We start from the raw sequence: 20,709 nt of genomic DNA, 5'->3' as shown, positions 1-20,709 counted from the left end.
TGAAACACACCAAAACACCAACAAAATCAATAAAAATATTTCCCAAACCACAAGAAAATTAATAACAAATGCCCGAAATCACCACCTTTTCTAAAACATGGAGAAAATAATATATTATTGTTAAAATAGGGCTTGAAATCATATAACAAAACAGAGAAAACTTGAACAGATTATTAAACTTATGAGATTGTTTTATTCTGTTACCGAAGTGGAGAAAAACTAATAACATAGTGCCTACATCGTTTCACAGAAAGACACAAGGGAATTAATGTAGGCTAATAGTGCCCAGAATTCTACACGAAAACAGAGGAGAAATAATGACATCCAGCCCTAGTTTCTAGGACAATTAAATATCATGGACCATTGAACCTATAAATTTAATATGGATTTGATGGTACAATATATTTAATACGGTAAGTGTCCTAGAAACCAGAATATCTTATATAGTCCTACCCTTAAACAAAGATATAAGTAGTACCTCAAATCATACATTGTAAGGAAACTCAAGGGAACTGATAAAACAGTGACTGACATCACACACAAAAACGCAAGATAACAGAAAATTAATGAAATAAGGGCAATTCAAAATCAATTTGAGTACAAATTAGAAAAAACAGAAAATTTTCAAGTCTACTGATTTATCTTGTAGAACTTTATAGGCCTACATTATTTGTACTCTCATTTATTGTACCTCCTAGTACAGTACAATGATTATGAGAAGTGATAACTATGAATACCGAAAACTTCAACAGTAGATAAGCATATTTCCACAGCTGGCTAAATGCATCTCGCAACTGAAAAGTTGAGCATTACGTGATCGACAACAGTTAAGACCCGTTTACATTACAGCAGATTCGTAACCCAACAAGTTACAATTCTTTTATCATCTGTCATCAGCTGCAATAGACAGCTGATACGTTTGAAACTTGTCCCAGGGACTTGTTGTAATGCGAAGTAAAGAATAGTTGTTTTGGATTATTCTTTTCTGCTGTTCTCCACACCAGGTGACGACGAAAGATAGGACCAACTTGTTAATCACTACAACTTTTTATGACAGGTAAGTTTCTTTTAGGATGAGTCTAGAATAAGTTCACTGCAGCGAACTAGAGTGATAATTACTGTTTAGGAAACTTCGCAGTCGGAAAACACAATTAGCAGTTTTTTGAATAGTAAAAATGTTATGACAATGCGACAAAGGTGAGTCATTGCAGCAAGTTTTAAGCACATTTCTAACAACGTTTATAGGGAGATTTACACCTCATATTGAAGTGTGGGGTAGGCCTTAACTTCAATACCAGAAGCAATAAGACTAGCAGACGTTAACCTTGAACTTGATGCATAATGGAACTGTAACTGGTACGAAATGCACTCAAGCACCCAATAACTATAATGCTTCTTGTGAATGAGATAGTTGATGATACTAGTTTTGCGGCTGACTGTACCTCCCGGCTTTGTTGCATGTGAAAGATAGTTCGAGGTACAGTAATGACATTTTCTCACACCCTCTGAAACCCCCAAACCCAATTCACATGTTACAGGTGGTACCAGACACTATTCTACCCATGACCTTACTAACATTATCTCAATAGTGCATTCTAGTTCACACATGAAGAAGCAAATGCATCGTAGGAAACAAACAATAATTGGTTTCTTTGAAGTGGATTCCAAAGAAAAATTGGTACTAACCAATATGAATGGAAAAACTCCATAGAAAATGAGAAATTCAGAAGTGGATGTTCATGGAATACTATTCAATAGGTGGTAGGAAAGATTTTCGTCTCCTCAACAATAGGAAATAAATAGAGTGTTAACGTGTGAAAACACACTGTTTTTTCGTATCTGTGATCTTGAGGAACCGATAATCTCTTTCCTAAGCAAATTAGGAATGAATGGCCCCTTTATTTGAATCACTTCAAACTTCTGGAAACGGTTTTTTCCTGCTTAGTATATAGAAAACTATCAAGTTAACTGAAAGCAATTTGGAGTTGAACTGGAGAACATTTTGTACAATCACTTCAATTTCCCTACTACATGGAACTGTTGTCAAATTGCTTTACAGTATCTTGAATATAGTGCTCAATGACATGACACATGAATATCCTACCTCCTTGTTTGAGAGGAGGAGATAGATTTCAAGCTATTGTGGAAAATTTTGTTATTTGGTAGATTAAGTACAGTAGCCTACTGTATATGGCATGTAGAATTTAGCGGGAGAGAAAAGTGCTTTGTATCCAAATTTTCATTAGAAAAGCACATATATCAAAAAGGAAGTATAATAACAACATTTATTGCTTTTCTAAAATTAATAAATTTAATAATAATATTTTTTCATTTCAAGTGTTCATATTGGGATGTCATATCCAACCCACGGAAAAATTCTGGGAAGCTACAGAGCTATTAGCCCAGTCAATGAAGGTCCAAAAAAGCAGTTTCGATCCGAAAATTAAATAAAAGCTGAATTTCCCACCATCGATAGAACCCTCCCAGAGGGTCATTCTCCCAAAAGTCCCAGAAAATCCCCTTGGAGCTTTCCGCCCCAACCCCCTAAAACATGAAAAATGCAGGTAAACACGGGAAATCAATTATCTCTGTAACCATTGATCGGAAACAGTTCTATTATATGCCATTCAATTAGTTACATTATGGACTACAATATTAGTTATATTCATTTTTTCAATAAAATTAACAGTTTTCTTGATAAAATGATATATATGTAAAAATTGAGGGGGTTTGTGATTTGATTTTTTTGTTTTCTCCGATTAACCTCGAAACAAGTAGTTTTAAAGAAAAATGAGCCAAATAATTAATGTAGCAACTCTCATTGCAAATCCATTGGTGTATATTGTTATGTATTTGCGATTCAATTTGACGCTGTGGAAGGGGAAACAGTCGACGCGGAACGGCGCGGCTGACTCTCTTAGCCATAGTAAACAGCAAACTGGAAATCAATTATCTCTGTAAACATTAATCGGAAAAAAATCTATCATATGTCATTCGATTCGTTACATTATGGACTAAAATATTAGTCGTATTCATTTCCTCAATAAATCAAACAGTTTCCTTGATAAAATAATATATACATAAAAATGTAGGGGTTTTTCGATTTGATTTTTGTTTTCTCCGATTAACTTCGAAGCAAATAATCTAAAGAAAATTAGACAAATAATTAATGTAGCCACATTCATTGCGAATCCATTGATGTATATTGTTATTCATTTGCGATTCGATTTGACGCTGTGGAAGGGGAAACAGTCGACGCGGTATGGCGTGGCTGACCATTGATATATATAGTTAGATGACTAAGCTATACCTTCAAGCGTTTGGAAGAGTGATGCCTCTTTCATTTCTCGTCGCCATTGAAAATCGGGCAAGAAGTCAGGCGCCCAGGCAGACTTATATGGGAAAACATCGACTTTCATTGTGTTATATCTTTTGACATACTTGATGGATTTCAATATAATTTTTTTTCAACTTTTCGTCATTCCATTACTATATGATACAATGATTTGATCATTGAACATTATTTTTAACTCGACCAAACATCTAATTTAGTGAACCTACCTCACTACAGATTTTGATCCATTCTATTAGAAAATGAATCTCATTTTTACAATATTTTTCTATTGTAATTAGGATATGGAAAATAAAACATTTATTATAGATCGCTGATATTACTGTATATTTTATTAGATGGCAAATAATAATAAATTAATCATTATCACAATATTTCGTGAAACTGTTTCCATTCGTTTTGCAACTAAGTATAGGTACCTAACTATACTCTATACTCCTATATTTAATATAAGATAATAAATAACTACATATTATAAGAACGGAAAAATAAAACAAAAATTATAGATTGCTAATATTACCATATATTTAATTAGATGGCAAAAATAATAAATTAACCGTTATCACAATATTTCATGAAACTGTTTCTCATTCGTTTTGCAACTTAAGTATAGGTACCTACCTAACTATACTCTATACTCCTATATTTTATATAAGATAATAATAATAAACCGTTATGATACAGTAATAAAGCCATCAATGCTATATGCCAGTGAGACCCTAAATCTCAACAGGAAAGCTGATCTAGAAAATTTGAAGAAAGAAGAAAGGAAAATAATTAGAAAAATTCTAGGTCCGAGATTAACTGAGAATGGTTATAGATTACAGAAAAATAGCACAGTTGAGCAACATTTGATTAAATTAGGTACTAATGCTGTTAAAGTTAACTAATGTTGATATAATTAATTACGTAGACAATAATATCTATGCTCATTATTGAATTCTTTTAATAAATATCTCAAAATAAAAATTGTAAGGAAACAATAATAAACGATATCTATTTGGCACTAGGCGCCTGCATGAAACATGACCGATGAAAATATAAAATACTTATGTATGGAAAGAAATATCTTTATCTGGCGCATGCCGATTCGTACATCCATAAGCACTGCATGAAACTACCATTCTTTGAATATTTTTTATTGCTTCAATAAAAAAATATTAACATTTGAAAAAGGCTCTTTTTCTACACAACGAATACGAATACCAGACTTCTTGCCCGATTTTTCTGGTAGCTACACTAGCGCAGTGGCATCATAGCGGACTTCGCTCTTCTTAATCTTATTTTCTATATCAATGTGGCTGACTCTCTTCACCATAATAAACAGTAAAATACGACAGTAGTAGGCCTACTGCTTTCTAAGTTGCATCTTATTCACACCATGGCGCTCGAAACAATCAATTTTGTCTATTGTTTTGACATGCAATGAAACTAATTTTTCACATTTTAATTCTCTAAATTCTCTAAAATCATTTTGTTGTTATAGATGTGCTAAATCATGCATTCTATGACAGACAAAGATATTGTTTGCAACCGATAAAATATTCATACTATTACATAATATAATACATATTTAAAATATGTGTGTATGATTATAATTCTATGCTAAAATTTATCATAAGTTTTGTCAAAACTGAGATAAATCATAGATTACAATAGTGTTAACAGTGGCAATTTCCTGAAAAATCATAGCGTGCAGTCTTAGCTGTTTTCTACAGTTAATATTCTTCAAGCCAGGATGATAATATACCTTCAGTTGAGCCAAATATATATGACGGCTGAGGCATAAAAAAAAATATACATTGGGATAGTTGAGTCGAAACTTTCTATGATTCTCTCTGTAAAGTAGCTTATCTGTAACCATTAATCGGAAAAAAATCTATCATATGTCATTCGATTCGTTACATTATGGACTAAAATATTAGTCGTATTCATTTCCTCAATAAATCAAACAGTTTCCGGAAGTAAAAGGAAATCACAGTGCGATTTGAACAGTGGATAGTAACTTTGAAATTCAGTTGCTCAATTCATTACGGCTTGATACTATCATTTATAATTATAGTTGATCAGAAATATGGATTGTCTATAATGTTTATATTTCAGTTTGACCAATCTTCTATCACAGTCTCGCTTTCATTCATAAACATGATAATCCTAAATACGTTGGTTACCTTAAAGATGTAGCTTATCTTACGTCGAACAATGTACAATATAAACAATTTTCATTAAATTACTATTATGATAATCATTGGAATTTCTGCCTGTGATTGAGAAAAAGTCATTTTATGAGCCTTGAAATTCAAATTAGAAAAAGTTGCATTATTACTACAAATTTTGTTATTTTTACTATTTATTATAGGTACTGTACATTGATTTCTGTGATTATAGAGATCAACTACTTTATTCTGAATCAGGATAAGGATAAATAGGGAAATTGTGAGATGGGGATAACATCCATAGTTACATAGCATCAATTTGAAAGCTCTGATAATAATGATTTGAACGGAACTGCGATTCTGGCTTGGTATTGCCTCTTCATGTTCAGTGAGAATAGTAAGCTTCAGAATAATTCGTTCTCACTATATGTGATAATATTTGGTAACATTTGTTAATATTTGCACCGAATGTGCAACAAATTGATCTACTTTCAGCTTGAAAATTTTTTTGTTTTTTTGTTCTTGAAAATAAATTTTAAATCTTAATTTTTCACAAAGTAAGGATAAGATGAAGGAGTCGGACACATAATATATCATGAAACTTTGATGAAAAACATCAATATCTGAAACTAGAGTCATCATATTGTGTTACCTCTGACTCGTATGGAGAAGGCACACTTCAAATTAATATAATAAATTCTGTGAGAAAACAACGAAATCCTGATCTTTATCATCAGCATGGTTAAATCAAGAAAATTGTAATATTTTTTAAGAGTATTGAAAAGTGAAGATCTATATACAGCGCATGTCAAAACAATAGACAAAATTGATTGTTTCGAGCGCCATACTGTAAATGAGATGCAATGTAGACAGCAGTATTATTCTGTTTACTATGGTGAAGGGAGTCAGCCGCGTCGGCTGTTTCCCCTTCCACAGCGTCAACTTGAATCGCAATACATAACAATATACATAAATGGATTCGCAATGAATGTGGCTACAATAATTATTCGTCACATTGTTCTTTAAGACTACTTGCTTCGAAGTTAATCAGAGAAAACAAAAAAATCAAATCGAAAAACCCCTAAATTTTTACATTATATTATTTTATTAGGGAAACTGTTCGATTTATTGAGGGAATTAATTCGACTAATATTGTAGTCCTTAATTTAACGAATCGAATGGCATATGATAGATTTTTTTCCGATTAATGTTTACAGAGATAATTGAATTCCAGTTTGCTGTTTACTATGGCTAAGAGAGTCAGCCGCGCCGTTCCGCGTTGACTGTTTCCCCTTCCACGGCGTCAAATCGAATCGCAAATACATAACAATATACATCAATGGATTTGCAATGAGAGTGGCTACATTAATTATTCGGCTCATTTTTCTTTAAAACTACTTGCTTCAAAGTTAATCAAAGAAAACAAAAAAATCAAATCGCAAACCCCCTAAATTTTTACATATATATTAATTTATCAAGAAAACTGTTAATTTTATTGAAAAAATGAATGAAACTAATATTGTAGTCCATAATGTAACTAATCGAATGGCATATAATAGAGCTGTTTCCGATCAATGGGTACAGAGATAATTGATTTTCCGTGATTACCTGCATTTTTCAACTTTGAGGGGTGCTAGGGGGGAAAGCTCCAAGGGGATCTCTTGGGACTTTTGGGAGAATGACCCTCTGGGAGGGTTCTATCGATGGTAGAATATTCAGCTTTTATTTAATTTTCGGATCGAAAAAACCTTTATTGACTGGGCTATAAATATACTACATAGATGAGAGACTGCAGTGCATTAAAAATCAAACATGAATAAATTAGCAGTTTAAAGTACCAACTAGTAGAAAATGGAATGGATAGAGGAGCAATAAAATCAATGATCTACTATGTTTGTGTTGGCTTCTCTAATAACAACAGTATAAAGAACAAATTAGCCTACATAAATCAAATCATATTGTGATACTAATACAGCAATAAAGATAATCAAATATTATTATTGCTTGTAATGGAAGTAGACAATAAGTATGTCAAGGTATTGGTCTGAATTTTATTTGCTTTAAACACTAGCGTAGGATTCAAATTGTAGAGCATCATAAAGCTGTAATTAAATATTATTTGGCAGTTCGAGTTCGTAAATGGCAGTATCATAATGTAGGTGTTTGAATAATTTAACTATATTCATAGTATATTGTTTCAAAACGGATACAAGTTTCTTGACAAATTTGACAAAACATTCTATTCATTAAGGAGTTTGAGTTAATTCCTTTACTCCTTATAATATAGATATCAAGATCTACATTGAGTTTCCATAATTTTTGATTAGACATACGACACACGACTGTATAATAATATAAACTTGTATTTGACCTACAGCTCATTTGAATATTGGTCAAAGTTTTTATCTGATTCAAATACCCAAAAGGAGAATAATCCTGTTTGGTAGAATGGTTACGTTATATCTATACTTTTCTTTAACTGTATTATAGCAAACTTATTCCAGAAACCTAGTAGGCTATTTAATTAGGTATTATGAATATTTTTTGTTGCTCCTGCATTCATCATATCACTTTCATTTCATATGGAATGAATCGAACTTGATAAAACTGAAAAGATGAGTGGATTTAGCCTGTGAGATTATGTATGAAGTTAGATCATAGAATAACTTCTATGAAGTCAGATTTTTTAACCAGAAAACGTATAGTTTTTCCAGAAAACTGAGGTTTTATAGAACTCTGATGTCCAGTTTCACCAAGCTCGGCCAAGACATTTGCACATGGTCAAATCAGGTATGGATTACAACGAGTGCACTAAAACATATGATTTCTATGGCGATAGTTAGGCTACTATCGATATATTCCAGATCACACTACTTGTAAATCGTACTCAGCTTGACCGTGTTCAAATGTCGGAGGTTTTCAATTTTTTCAATTTGATATCCGATGACTTCCTATTGAAGTGGTACATGTCATGTCAATTTTAGAGTTGAGTCATTTTATTTTTTAATTGATGAAAGCATTGGAGGATGAGTGATAGTGGTTGAAATGCTCATTAGTAAACTCACGTTCTGTATCGAATCGAGCTTTTAATAAGCTCACGTACATTAATTAGAGCTTTTTTAATTCACTTCTAAAATTTGTATGTCCTTGAGCATCATGAGCTTTATATGTCATTAAGGCATAATGAAGACTGATACACAAACTCCCAGCTCCTCAAGCAAAAAGAGTAGTTCGATGATGATCATCTCTAAGATGATGCCGTCTCCTTGTTTCATATGAATGTATCGTCGATCCTCTTGTCATATTTCTCTCAATACATTCATGAATCAAAAGACTGGGAATCTGATAATAGACTATGACAAATATTTATATCATCACAATATTTGTTACAGGTAAAAATATCACCGTAATACGTCGACTGAAAAGAGCAAAAACGATTTTTTTTATCTATTTAGTAAGTATCGTTTACAGTGTGGTGTGTCATGCGAGACTGTTGAAGGCCACGGTCACAGCAGAGTGTGTTGGATGCCTTATTTGGCATTGTTTTTCCGGTCCACTGATTGCTTCTGAGGGCGGCGACATTTATAAGGATGCTCACTGAACATCAACATCTCCAATCTCCAGTACAGTATATAACAAATATTTATGGTATACAATGGAGGAAGCTCACCTAATAAGTCAATATAGCATACGTTACATACTAAACTATAATACTAAACCATAGTCCTATAGTGATTCAACTGAATCGAATTAAGATACTTAAACACAAATTAGTAACTCAACTGATAATGCCTATAGGCTGCATAAACCAATGCAGTGGCAATAAACAATAGAAATAGGCAATGAACCAATGCAACTAATAAGTTGATAGGGTATAGGCTACCTATACAAAACTAAATCAAAGTAGTATACCGGAATCTATAAAGATACAAAGTATATGCTATACCTATACCTCTACAGTAGCCTACTGTATATGTGCAGTAAACTAGATATTAGAATGCCAATACCAATAAACAATAGTTATAGTAATAGACGATTAAACAATGCAACTAAAAAGTTGATATGGTATAAGCTACCTATACACAACTGAATCAAAATAGTATACCGGAACCTATAAAGATACAAAGTACCTATATACCTTTACAATAGTACCCTACTATATAATATAATATGCAGTAAGCTAGACGCTAGAATGGAGTTGGAGGCCATAGTTATTGATAGTATTGAAGATTATTATAGCTATCGGGCATCAATGAACATGATCTACCGCAAAGTGTGAGCGCTTGAATGAGTCTGAAACAGGAAACTTTTCTAGAAGACTTTTCACTAGCTCAGTTGGCAGCTCTCATTCCTTCTCGTTCCAGATGATATTGTCTCAATATGATCTAAATTTATTCCAAGAACAATGGAATTGCAATATTTTTCAGAAGACTTGAGGAGAATCAGTTTTTAGTGGGTGAGTTTTCGATCTTTAGAAAGGTAAAAGATTCAACTATTATTAACTATTATGCTAATGATTCAGCTATTATGTAATTGGATAGATTCAACTATTATGATTACATCAATAGGCTGATTTAAAAAATCTGAGATCTAGGAAAGCTAGTAGTAGGCTACAGAGATTCGTTTACAGTCAAAATGTGACTCCGGCTAGCTCATTCAAAAACCTCTTGATATGAGTTCATTCAAAAACCTCTTTCCTATGAACGGACTTGAGGAAATCAGTTTTCGAGTGGGTGAGTTTTCGATCTAGAAAGGTGAAAGATTCAACTGAGCGCGGCCTACATGCGTGTGAAGTCACAGGTATGACGTCACATCCAAGTGGGAAGCGAGAAGAGAAGGAGAGTGGTGAGGAGAGAAATGAATGAAAAAGGAAGATGAAAGAAAAGTGGGAAGAGGAATGTGGCGAGACAACGCATGATTCACTTCAAACTGACAGCATTAAGTCCATGTGTAACATCAATTCTTCTTCATTCAACCAATGCTGACAGTTCAAAGTAAATCTCACTAGAGTCTAGAGGCAACGCATGATTCACTGTTTCCATGATTGAACTCCAAATCTGACCGATTGCAGACTGTTTTAGTTTCTAATGTGAGAGAAGTGAGAAGTATAAGACATCATTGTTGGTGTGTGGGATAAAAAATACCAGACCTGGATAGGAATCGTTTTAGCAGAGACAAATTATACTATGATATCATAATAATAGTTTATGATACTATTGAATATCTTTACTCTATGGTTATAGGTCTTATAGTATGAAAGAGGCAGTGGAGATGAGATAATTTTTTCACGAAATTTCATCCTGTTATAGAAGATAGCACTATCATTACCTTATCTTAGTGTTATCTTCCATAACAGAATAGAATTTAGTGAAAAAAATCGTTGCATTATCTTCTAGCCAATCGAAGCTATCACAAGTAAGAAATTTGATACTGATGACTTCGTACTTCTAATCTTCGTTTGCATCATTCTTATCAATAACCAACGTTACAGCTCTCTGATTTCAAATTTCACGTTTATCACATCAATCACCATGAATCCATGAACTACCTGAAGTGATTTTGTAAAATTTATTTATAATAATTATTATTTCCATGCTATGTTAGTTAACATTTAGAACTCTCCCTAACACACAGATTCATCTATGTGGTGAAAATCTTTACAATGGTGTTCTTGTGTATTTTGTTCAACAACAATTCTGTATTCTGTTCATATTTGGAAATGAAATTTGGTTTGATCCAGACGCTCATAACTGTCTGTTGAGGCTAGCGGAGCTGGCCTCTAGTAACCACCCTTCCAACAAGAGATCCGAGAGCTCATCTTATCTCCTCATCTCATTTTGTCGTAAATAATCAAATTCAAAGAAACAGATATTACTCCATAGTAATTGATAGCAGTACTGGATAGTTCTTGTTCTATTTTGCTATAAGATCCATGTGAAATATCTCAGCATGTTATAATAGCCACATTATGCTTCATTACTCACTGTTAAAAATAGTCTGCAATCTGAAAGTAATTTGTTAGCAATTGGTGCTTCCTTATGTGCTATGACGTAGCTTACTAGTGAAATGTTTATTTTTTCTGAGAATATATTCCCGTAAAAAATTGCATACAGTACTTTGAACAGTTTGAATCGGCTTCCAATCCGTCTCATTAGCATTGAAAAATTTAACTAGCTGCAAGATTTATGGATAGATTTGCATATTATGGTACTTATAGTCCGGTTTTGCTGCCCACAGTCAGTGAATTGTTGAGCAGCATAATGTTTAGGACAAATAAAACGCATATGAGCAGTATTTCTTGAGAAATTACAAATAAGGATTTAACAAATCATTTTTTTAAATCATTCGCTGAGTAAAGCGAGCAGGAAAACTCGTAAATTTCCAGAAATATCAAATAAGGATTTACTCAATATTCTTCGTCGCCTTTTTATTTTTTCTCCATTCTTCTTCTTCTTCTTCTTCTGTTCTTGTTCTTCTTCTTCTTCTTCTTCTTCTTCTTATTTTCTATTTGTCTAGTTGTCTAGTCTAGCTATTATCGATATGTCAATACAATCATTAAATTGTGGAATGATTAGATCATCATGACACTCGCCAAATCATTCAATCATTTGCATATCCGATCATCAAAACTTCGCTCATTCAATCCAACAGTGTTCAATGTTCTATTGTTTTGTACAGTTAATGATGCATAGAAATTGGAATACGCCAAATAGTCATTCCAACCTTTGCTAAATTCAAGCAAGGAGGATATATATATATATGTACAGTTGTACTGAGCTCAAAACTTCGATCATTCTCAACATGAAAATAAAAACCGGAAAAATATTAGAGTTGAAACTAAGTTTTCTATTTCATCACCTTAGTCATTAACCATCCTTTTCACTGAAACTTCTCTCATTTTTAACCATTGCTCATGATACAATTCATCATAATCTGATTATCCATCAATCCAATTCAATAGCTCACCGGACTCAATTCCAAAAGCTGAATATTCAAATAGAAAAATTAGAGTCACGCAAAACAGTTCTGACAATTGGAACCTCATGTCATGGAAAATGCAAAGACGTGACCCTAAATGAGTCACTCTATCTCCTCTCTGTCATTCTCCCACTCTCTCTCCATCAACCTCTCTTTCTACTAATCTCCCTTATCCTTATCCGTTTATCCTTCTCTAATCTAATCTCTGTCTATCTATTTCTATCTAATTGCATCAATCTTACACTCTTCCCTTTTTCACTCTCTCTTTCTTTCTCTCCTTCTAATAAAATTACCTATTATAGATTTTAATCAAGGGTAGAATGTGGAAATATCTATATGAATTAAGTTATCTAATCTAATTATTCTTCATAATCTCTCACCCTCTCTCAGTCAACAACCATCTCACACAAATACGAAAACAATATCTCTCTCTCTCTCTCTCACTCTGCCTCCCTCTCTCTCTTTCTGTCTCTCTCAGTAAAAAGTAATTCGTGCATTCAAATTGCGAGACACAGGTTAATGAGCAGAGAACCCAATTTCGTCTCAAATATTTCGTGGGCGTCCATTCTCCAAAACGGGTGACACACCTATAGGCTTCAATAATAATTCTGCCATTGAATGGAACAATGTCTCATTGACTATCCTCCTCGAATTATTGCTATTATTCAGAGGATTTCCCCCCCCCATCACACCTACTCTACACCCTCTCATTAATGTGATACCTTGAGATTTAGAGTCGTCATTATAACTGGGAGATAATAAAAATGTGAGACAATGGCTGTTCAGATGGAGAGGAAGGAAGATAGAAGGATAATGTGCGGAGGAAGCTAGCAAGCTTAAATAAGGTTTTTGGAAGAGGAAGAACACGTGAAGGTCACAGAAGGTCGTTGAAATTTGTCAGGAATATTGATAACTTGTCAATTATTTAGAACACGTTAAAAGAGAAAAACTTGTTCCAACCGTATATACAATCTCCATTGCTATTTGAGTACTTCAACTTGGTGAGTGCCGAAGTGGTATGGGATGTTTATACCATAGAAGAAACAATAGCATATAAGTAGATATCCCATGGTATAGGATGTTTATGTCGTAACTTTTTCTGTTATCTCAAGCCGATAGTCCACGTAGTTCTTTCCCATAAAGCTATGTGACGCTGGCAGTCTCTCATACTGTGCCGTTCATACAATCTCACCCGGCCAAAACAGTAAAAATCTACAGTAATCGACTTGAGATAACAGTAAAAGCTGCGACATAAACCATTCCATATACCATGGAATATCTACTTTCACTATTGTTTCTCTATGGTTTATACTAAAATGAGATTAAACCTTTTTCAATTCCATATACGTGATAGGGTTTGGGGCATTCACTGAGGAGAGATCCCTTGACTAGGTCTATAGTCGTCATGATAACTGAGGAAATTTGATCTTTGATCTGTGGAACTCTGGTACCACAAAACGTTTTACGATAAATTTTGATTTTGGTAAAATATGATTCTGGTTTTACGGTGAATACCAAAATTCTTATTCTGTTTTATGATTTGGCAAGTGTAAATCCAATTCACTTATGCTGGTCAACTTTAAAAACTGGACTTCTAATTATAAGAGTTTGTAGGAATTCTATAAGTTCATAGTATCAATGAATTACTGTGAATATCACCATTCATCTTTATCATATAAATTGAACTACTAGGCCTATATAGAACTCTCTAGGTCTTCTCATCCTGTCACACGAAACAATAAATCATGGATCCAATCAAAACCCACAAGTCATCTCCCGACATCCAAAAATAACTTTCCAAAAACAACCTACACACCTGCATGATATAATAAATCAAACAACCCATTCGAAAGCCACATCTCCGAATATTAAAAATCTGTATCACAACGGCCTACACCGCAGAGCAAACATAACCTCAAAAAGTTGTTACACCTACAGAAGAAACCGTTCACTTTCAACTTTCAATCAATGAAGAACACGTCGCTCTTCTACACAGCTATTCCTATTATATTTATATATTTTTACATCATCTATTCAACTAAGCTACTTATCAAAATTCATTCATTCATCCTACATTAGATCTGTACTGTATTTAGTTTCAATCTTCCGGATTCCTATTAGACGTGTGGGAGCTAAAAGCAGTACAAGTCACCGTGCAGAGGTGTATGCTGAGATACACTTCAAACTGTCAGCATTACTTTTATACAACAACAATGCTTCCCATTCGTTCAATTCTGACATTCTCAAGTGGATCTTACCATAGTAGATCAGTATGGGAGTAACCGTCCAGGTGTCAAAAATGAAATGCCATTTCAAAATAGATTTTACTAAATAGGCATGTAATAGAAGTGTAGTAGGCCTATTATGTAACAAATAATGTGAAGGCATCATATTTGACTATGAAGGTATAGTCATATGGTATATATTAGTAAATATTTGAGTAGGCGAATAAGTAGAACTAGTTGACTATTCAAATCTCTTTTCAAAGTTCAAATCTCATTTGACTATTCATCTGAATGACAAATGGAAAGTTGGAGAAGTGCAATAATGAACAGTAGCTGGATTGAAATAGAATATTGCAGTAAATCTGGTGGGTCACATTTTCGGCTACCGGAGTTCTGTGACCTTGAATTCAATTATGGCAGTCAAGATCTGCTGAATCACTGCATCTGGCAAACATAAACACTTCAACTAACGGATCTTTCAGCCAGGTGACGTTTTACGTAATGAGTGCAGGATTGTGGGCGACATATACGAATATTACACACATTGGAGGTGTGTATTAAGGGAAAAAATTAAAGTAAAATTCTTATAAGATTGGAAATAATAACATGTATGAGAATTATTCACAGAGAAGAATATAAAATGACTCTTCTTCTGAAAAAGTGGATTGACTTATTTATATTTTTGTATGGTTTTGCATTGTATAGAGTTGTATTGGATTCTGATGTATTGTATTGTATTGTAGTGTACCGTATTAAAAAATTAAATTCGTATGGCTTTTGTTGGTGGGGAGTTCCTTGCGGGAATGTTCCACCGCCTGAATATATAATTTTAAGCCGTCAATGGGCCTTACGACTGTCATACTTCAGCCGGGACCGACAGTTTAACGTGCCCATCCGATAACACGGGAGTGATCTGTTTAAAAAACTTTTGGCTCTCAGTGGGGTTTGAACCCGGGATCTCTATGCTGCTACGCAAGCACTCTATCCACTAGACCACGGATCACTGTACCGTATTGTATTTTGGTTTCTCTTCTTAGGGTGCCTGTCCGTTACGAACGTTGGCGATCATTCTGGCTATTATTACTTTGTTGGTTGCGCTCCGGAACAATCGAATAGAGGTCTTTCCGAACCATGCTCTGAGGTTGGCCAACCAGGAAATTCTTCTCCTTCCTGGGGCTCTCCTGCCTTCTATTTTCCCTTGCAAGATGCTTTGCAATATTTCGTATCTCCCTTTATTGCGCATTATATGACCCAAATATTCAAGTTTTCGACATTTAATGTGGTTGACCAGTTCTGGGGCTGTATTCATCCTCCTTAGCACCTCATGGTTGGTAATTCTATCTGTCCATGGAATCCTCAAGATTCTTCTGAACAGCCATAATTCAAATGCATTGAGCCTGGATACTGTGTCTTCCTTCAGGGTCCATGATTCTACACCATACAGAAGCACTGAATACACATAACATTTAAGGAGCCTTAGCTTTGTGCCTAGGGTGAGGTCATGGCTCCTGAAAACTGAACCCATTGTTAAAAAAGCACTCTTGGCTTTTCCAATCCGACATCTGATCTCCTGAGAATTGTCCCATAACTCATTGATCATAGTCCCCAGGTAGGTGTATTGTGAGACTCGTTCAATTCTTGTCTGGTTGATGTACAGGTTGACCCCTCCGATATTTTCTTTGCTTATGACCATGAACTTTGTCTTGTTAGTATTTATATCAAGGCCATAGACTTTACTTGTTTCTGTGATCCTATTCACTAAATTTTGCAGGCCATCCATTGAATCAGAGAACACTATGGTATCATCTGCATAACGTAAGTTGTTAAGTTTGACTCCATTCACTGAGATACCTTCATCTATGTCTCCAAGCGCTTCCCCAAAAATGTGTTCTGAATACAGATTGAAAATAATTGGTGATAAGATGCAACCCTGCCTCACTCCACGCAGGATCTTCACCGGATCTGTATGCTCTCCATCCACTCTGAGGACCGCAGACTGATTCCAGTACAAGCTAGCTATTATTCTCAGGTCTTTTCCGTCAATTCCAGTTTTCTTCAGTACATCCATCATTTGCTCATGTCCAACACGGTCAAACGCTTTTTTATAATCAATTAGACATGCAAAGACATTACAACCTACATCTCTGCATCTCTGAAACAAAACCTGCAAATCAAACAAAGCCTCCCTTGTGCCCACAGCTTTCACAAAACAAAATTGATTTGGTGCAATTTGCTCCTCACATTTATGATAAATTCGTTTGTGAATTATTTTTAAAAACAATTTGAGCATGTGACTAATTAAACTGATAGTTCGATAGTCCTCACAAGATCTTGCACTTGACTTTTTCGGAATTGCAATGAACTCTGATTCTAGCCACTGTGTTGGAATTTGCCCAGTTGAGTATATGTTGTTAAAAATTTCTGTTAAAATCTTTAAATTCTCCTTGTCAAGTAACTTTAAAAACTCTGTTGGGACTTCATCTGGGCCTGTTGCTTTTCCATCCCTCATCTGTTTAATTTCTGAAGTTACCTCCTCCAAGAGAATTTTGGGTCCTGTGCTGTCTTCCATGGCAGGTTGTTGTACTCTGAGGTCATGGAATAAATCTTGCAGATATTGCTCCCAAACTTTCTTCTTATCTTCCTTACTTATGAGCAAATTACCATCCCCATCTGCTATTCGGCCAATATTACCATTCCGGAACTTCCCAGCCACCTCCCTCACCTTGCGATGGACATTAAAACTATCATATCTGCTTAGGTGGAACTCTATCTCCTGACACTGTTCAACCTTCTCCCTTTCCTTGGCTTCTCTTATCTTCTTTCTAATGATAATCTGTATTCTCCTGTATTCAATGAGATTGTCCTTGTGCCACTTCCTCTGTTCCATGAGCCAAAAGGCCCCACGGAACTTGATGTTCTGCCTGATCCAAGTTTTGCATTAAAGTCGCCCATGACAATTGTCAAGTCTTGCTTCTTGAGTTTTCTCATTATTTCATTTATACTATTGTAAAACTCTTCGACTTCTTCATCCGTTCCATCAGTTGTTGGTGCATACACTTGAATGATATTTATGTTCACTGGTTTCGCTTTTAGTTGTACTAGTATCAATCTTGATGAGACTGGGATGACATTGTCTACACATTTCGCTACTCCTTTTGTCATTATGAAACCCACTCCCAGTTCATGCCTGTCATTGTCTGTTCCAGAGAAGTAAACTTGATGATCTTGGATTTTTAGGGAACCGGAGCCTGGCCATCGCATTTCACATACTCCCATCACACTTGAAACTGCTCCTCCCGGAGATCCGATTGAGGAGCTTACTCCGGAATTGAATTTCGCTGCAAGCATAGCCATTAGATTCTACTAGGACTTATCCTGTGTGGATCTTTAATGAGGTGCTCGTCCTTTCCTTTCTTCCTCATCTCTATGCCGTTGACCGCATTTTGCAGTTCATCCGCCTTTGGAGCCCGTTCCCAAACTCCAGGACAAAGGGGTGCCCTCTCTATTAGCTCGTCCGCCCGGAGCCGTTGGCCGCTAGAGTTACTCCTGACCACTTTGAAAGTGAAGAATTTAGGATAGATGAGAAATAATGAAAGATAAGCCCCATGCCCTTGAATGCTCAAGGGGTTTGGGGCTTGAAATGAAGAAGAGTTTGACCAGATGGTCAGATAGATAGACTGGAAAGAGAATGGCTCACAGCTAAGTCAAAGAAAATAGCCATTCTAGTATTTAACAGTTCCAAAGCATGAATAGGAGAAGAAGGGTGAGGGGAGAAGGGCTTTGTGAATTAATCCGATTTAGTTCTTCAAATCTAGGTCTCCATCCTGATTTGGATATCCAGGCGCACCGCGTGGAGGCTCTTCCAGCTTCATTAAAATGATGTTAAAGGCCATTCCACACAGCACGTGGCGTGCGTGGCTGGACGCACGCTAGCTACTTTTCAAAACATCGCTTCCCAGCTAATCAAATGAAGCAATTCACATAGCAGCCACGGCCACGCGGCAACGCTTGCTATACTAGCCACGCGTGGCTACAGTTCGCTCTCTGAGCGATCTTTTCAAACGTGTCCGGCCACGTTTTGGTCCGAGCATGCGCAGAACGTATACTAGACGTATACTATCGTATAGAACGTATACTATAATTGTCAGCCTCAAGGTCGCGCATTAAATGATGGAATTCGCCATAGGTCTTCCTTTTTTTATTGATTGGATATACCCACTGGTCCCGTGCTGTCACCGAATACAATAAAACCAGCTCATTATCATTACTACTGCTGCTGCTGGAGTCATCAAACCAAGGTGAGCCACAAGAAAATCCAGATTCACACCACGGGACCGTCGGAGTTGACATCTTCCTACATACTGCCGGGAAACGTGGCCGGTATAGCATCGCAACAGTCGTGGCGGTGTGAATTGGCATGTGGCTAGCGTGGCCGGCGTGGCGTGCGTCCAGCCACGCACGCCACGTGCTGTGTGGAATGGCCTTAAGGATGTTGTGTTGGAGAAAACTTCAAAGCTGAAACGGGTTGATTGCGCCCCACCATTGATTTTGGTTTACTGTATTGTAAAACCAGAGCGTAATATAATGTTAAATGAAAAAGACTAAGAAATTGTCAAAAAACCACAGATTTATTGATACTTAGAAAGACCGGTTTCGGTTATTACACCATTGTCAATCTCTGATAAACAGATGAACAGATAAAATTGTTTATCAGAGATTGACAATGGTGTAATAACCGGAACCGGTCTTTCTAAGTATCAATAAATCTGTGGTTTTTTGACAATTTCTTAGTCTTTTTCATTTAATATGAATAATTACGACAATATCAACTTCTCAACTACACAAAAAACGTAAATAATGTAATTACATTCTATACTTTCTGTGTAATACAGCCTTTTATTGCAAAAGAGCAGTATTGCATGTTTGCAGCTGCACTGTATTCGTTATTGTATTCTCTGTTCATCTTTTTTACTGAGATAATATTGACATTGCTAACACAAAAATCAGAAAATTACCTGTCATATTATTATTAGATTGAATAAGGAAAGAGTTTAAAAAAATAACTGAATTGACGTCATTCAATCTGAAAAGATACAATTATTGATGATATTGAAATCATTAATATCAACAATCAAGATAGTTTCTTACACAAGAATAATGTTGAGGCAGACAATTAATAGATATAATCATTACTTGATAGAAAAATCAGTTTTGTACGGCATCAATATGAATTCAAAAACGAAATATAGAAAAAATAAATAATTTAAAATCGTTATAGGTAAAAACTTTGTTCAAACCAATGTAATTAAAAAATCTTCTATGAATCGTTACATTTCAAGATTGAAAAACAAAATTCAAAGTTGAGTCAAAAACGTTAGACTGTTTTAGTCTGAATTGAAAAAATAATTATTGTGCAAAGCCTACAGTTTTGTGGTTAAGTGTGAGTGTGTAACACCAGTATCTTGTGGTTTTGTGTGTCAAATGTGTGTAGAATTGTGTATGTGTGCTCGTAGAAGGAGGAATCATGTAGCCTACATGTGTAATATTTCTCTTGACAATGATATCTTTGAAATTGTTTTACTTATTTGGTATTCATCATAATCAGGCCTACATCAAACTAAAACTTTTGTCAGTATTCAACTAAAATAATTATTTGGTAAAGACTAGAATTTTGACTAGAAAAGGAGTTCAATTTTCACTTAACAGTTTCTAATAGAATTCATCAGAAATTTAAAATTCATTAAAATCAAAATGCTCATCAATTTTTTTATTACAATATTAGAATAAATTGAGGAACGTTTCAATTCCAACTAAATACTTTCTTGTCCTACACTAATTTTGGTAGTTACTCAATAAATTATTCAATAAATCAACCGATTCAATTGGTTGATTAGATAGTGAGTACCGTACTACAATCACTCAGTTGTACAAAATGATTCAATAACGGATTAATATTGAAAGAATTGTATAAATTCAATCTAACCGTTGAAAAATTAAA

General features: G+C 34.9%; 1 protein-coding gene across 21 annotated transcripts in view; it reads right to left on the bottom strand.

The window, feature by feature from the left end:
- LOC111051634 (four and a half LIM domains protein 2) overlaps window positions 1-20,709 on the bottom strand; it is a 276,721-nt gene that overhangs the window by 8,276 nt on the left and 247,736 nt on the right. The window lies entirely within an intron of this gene.

This window comes from Nilaparvata lugens, chromosome 11, assembly GCF_014356525.2.
Source record: "Nilaparvata lugens isolate BPH chromosome 11, ASM1435652v1, whole genome shotgun sequence".
Classification (NCBI taxonomy): domain Eukaryota; kingdom Metazoa; phylum Arthropoda; class Insecta; order Hemiptera; family Delphacidae; genus Nilaparvata; species Nilaparvata lugens.
This window is presented reverse-complemented; position numbering and strand designations above follow the sequence as displayed.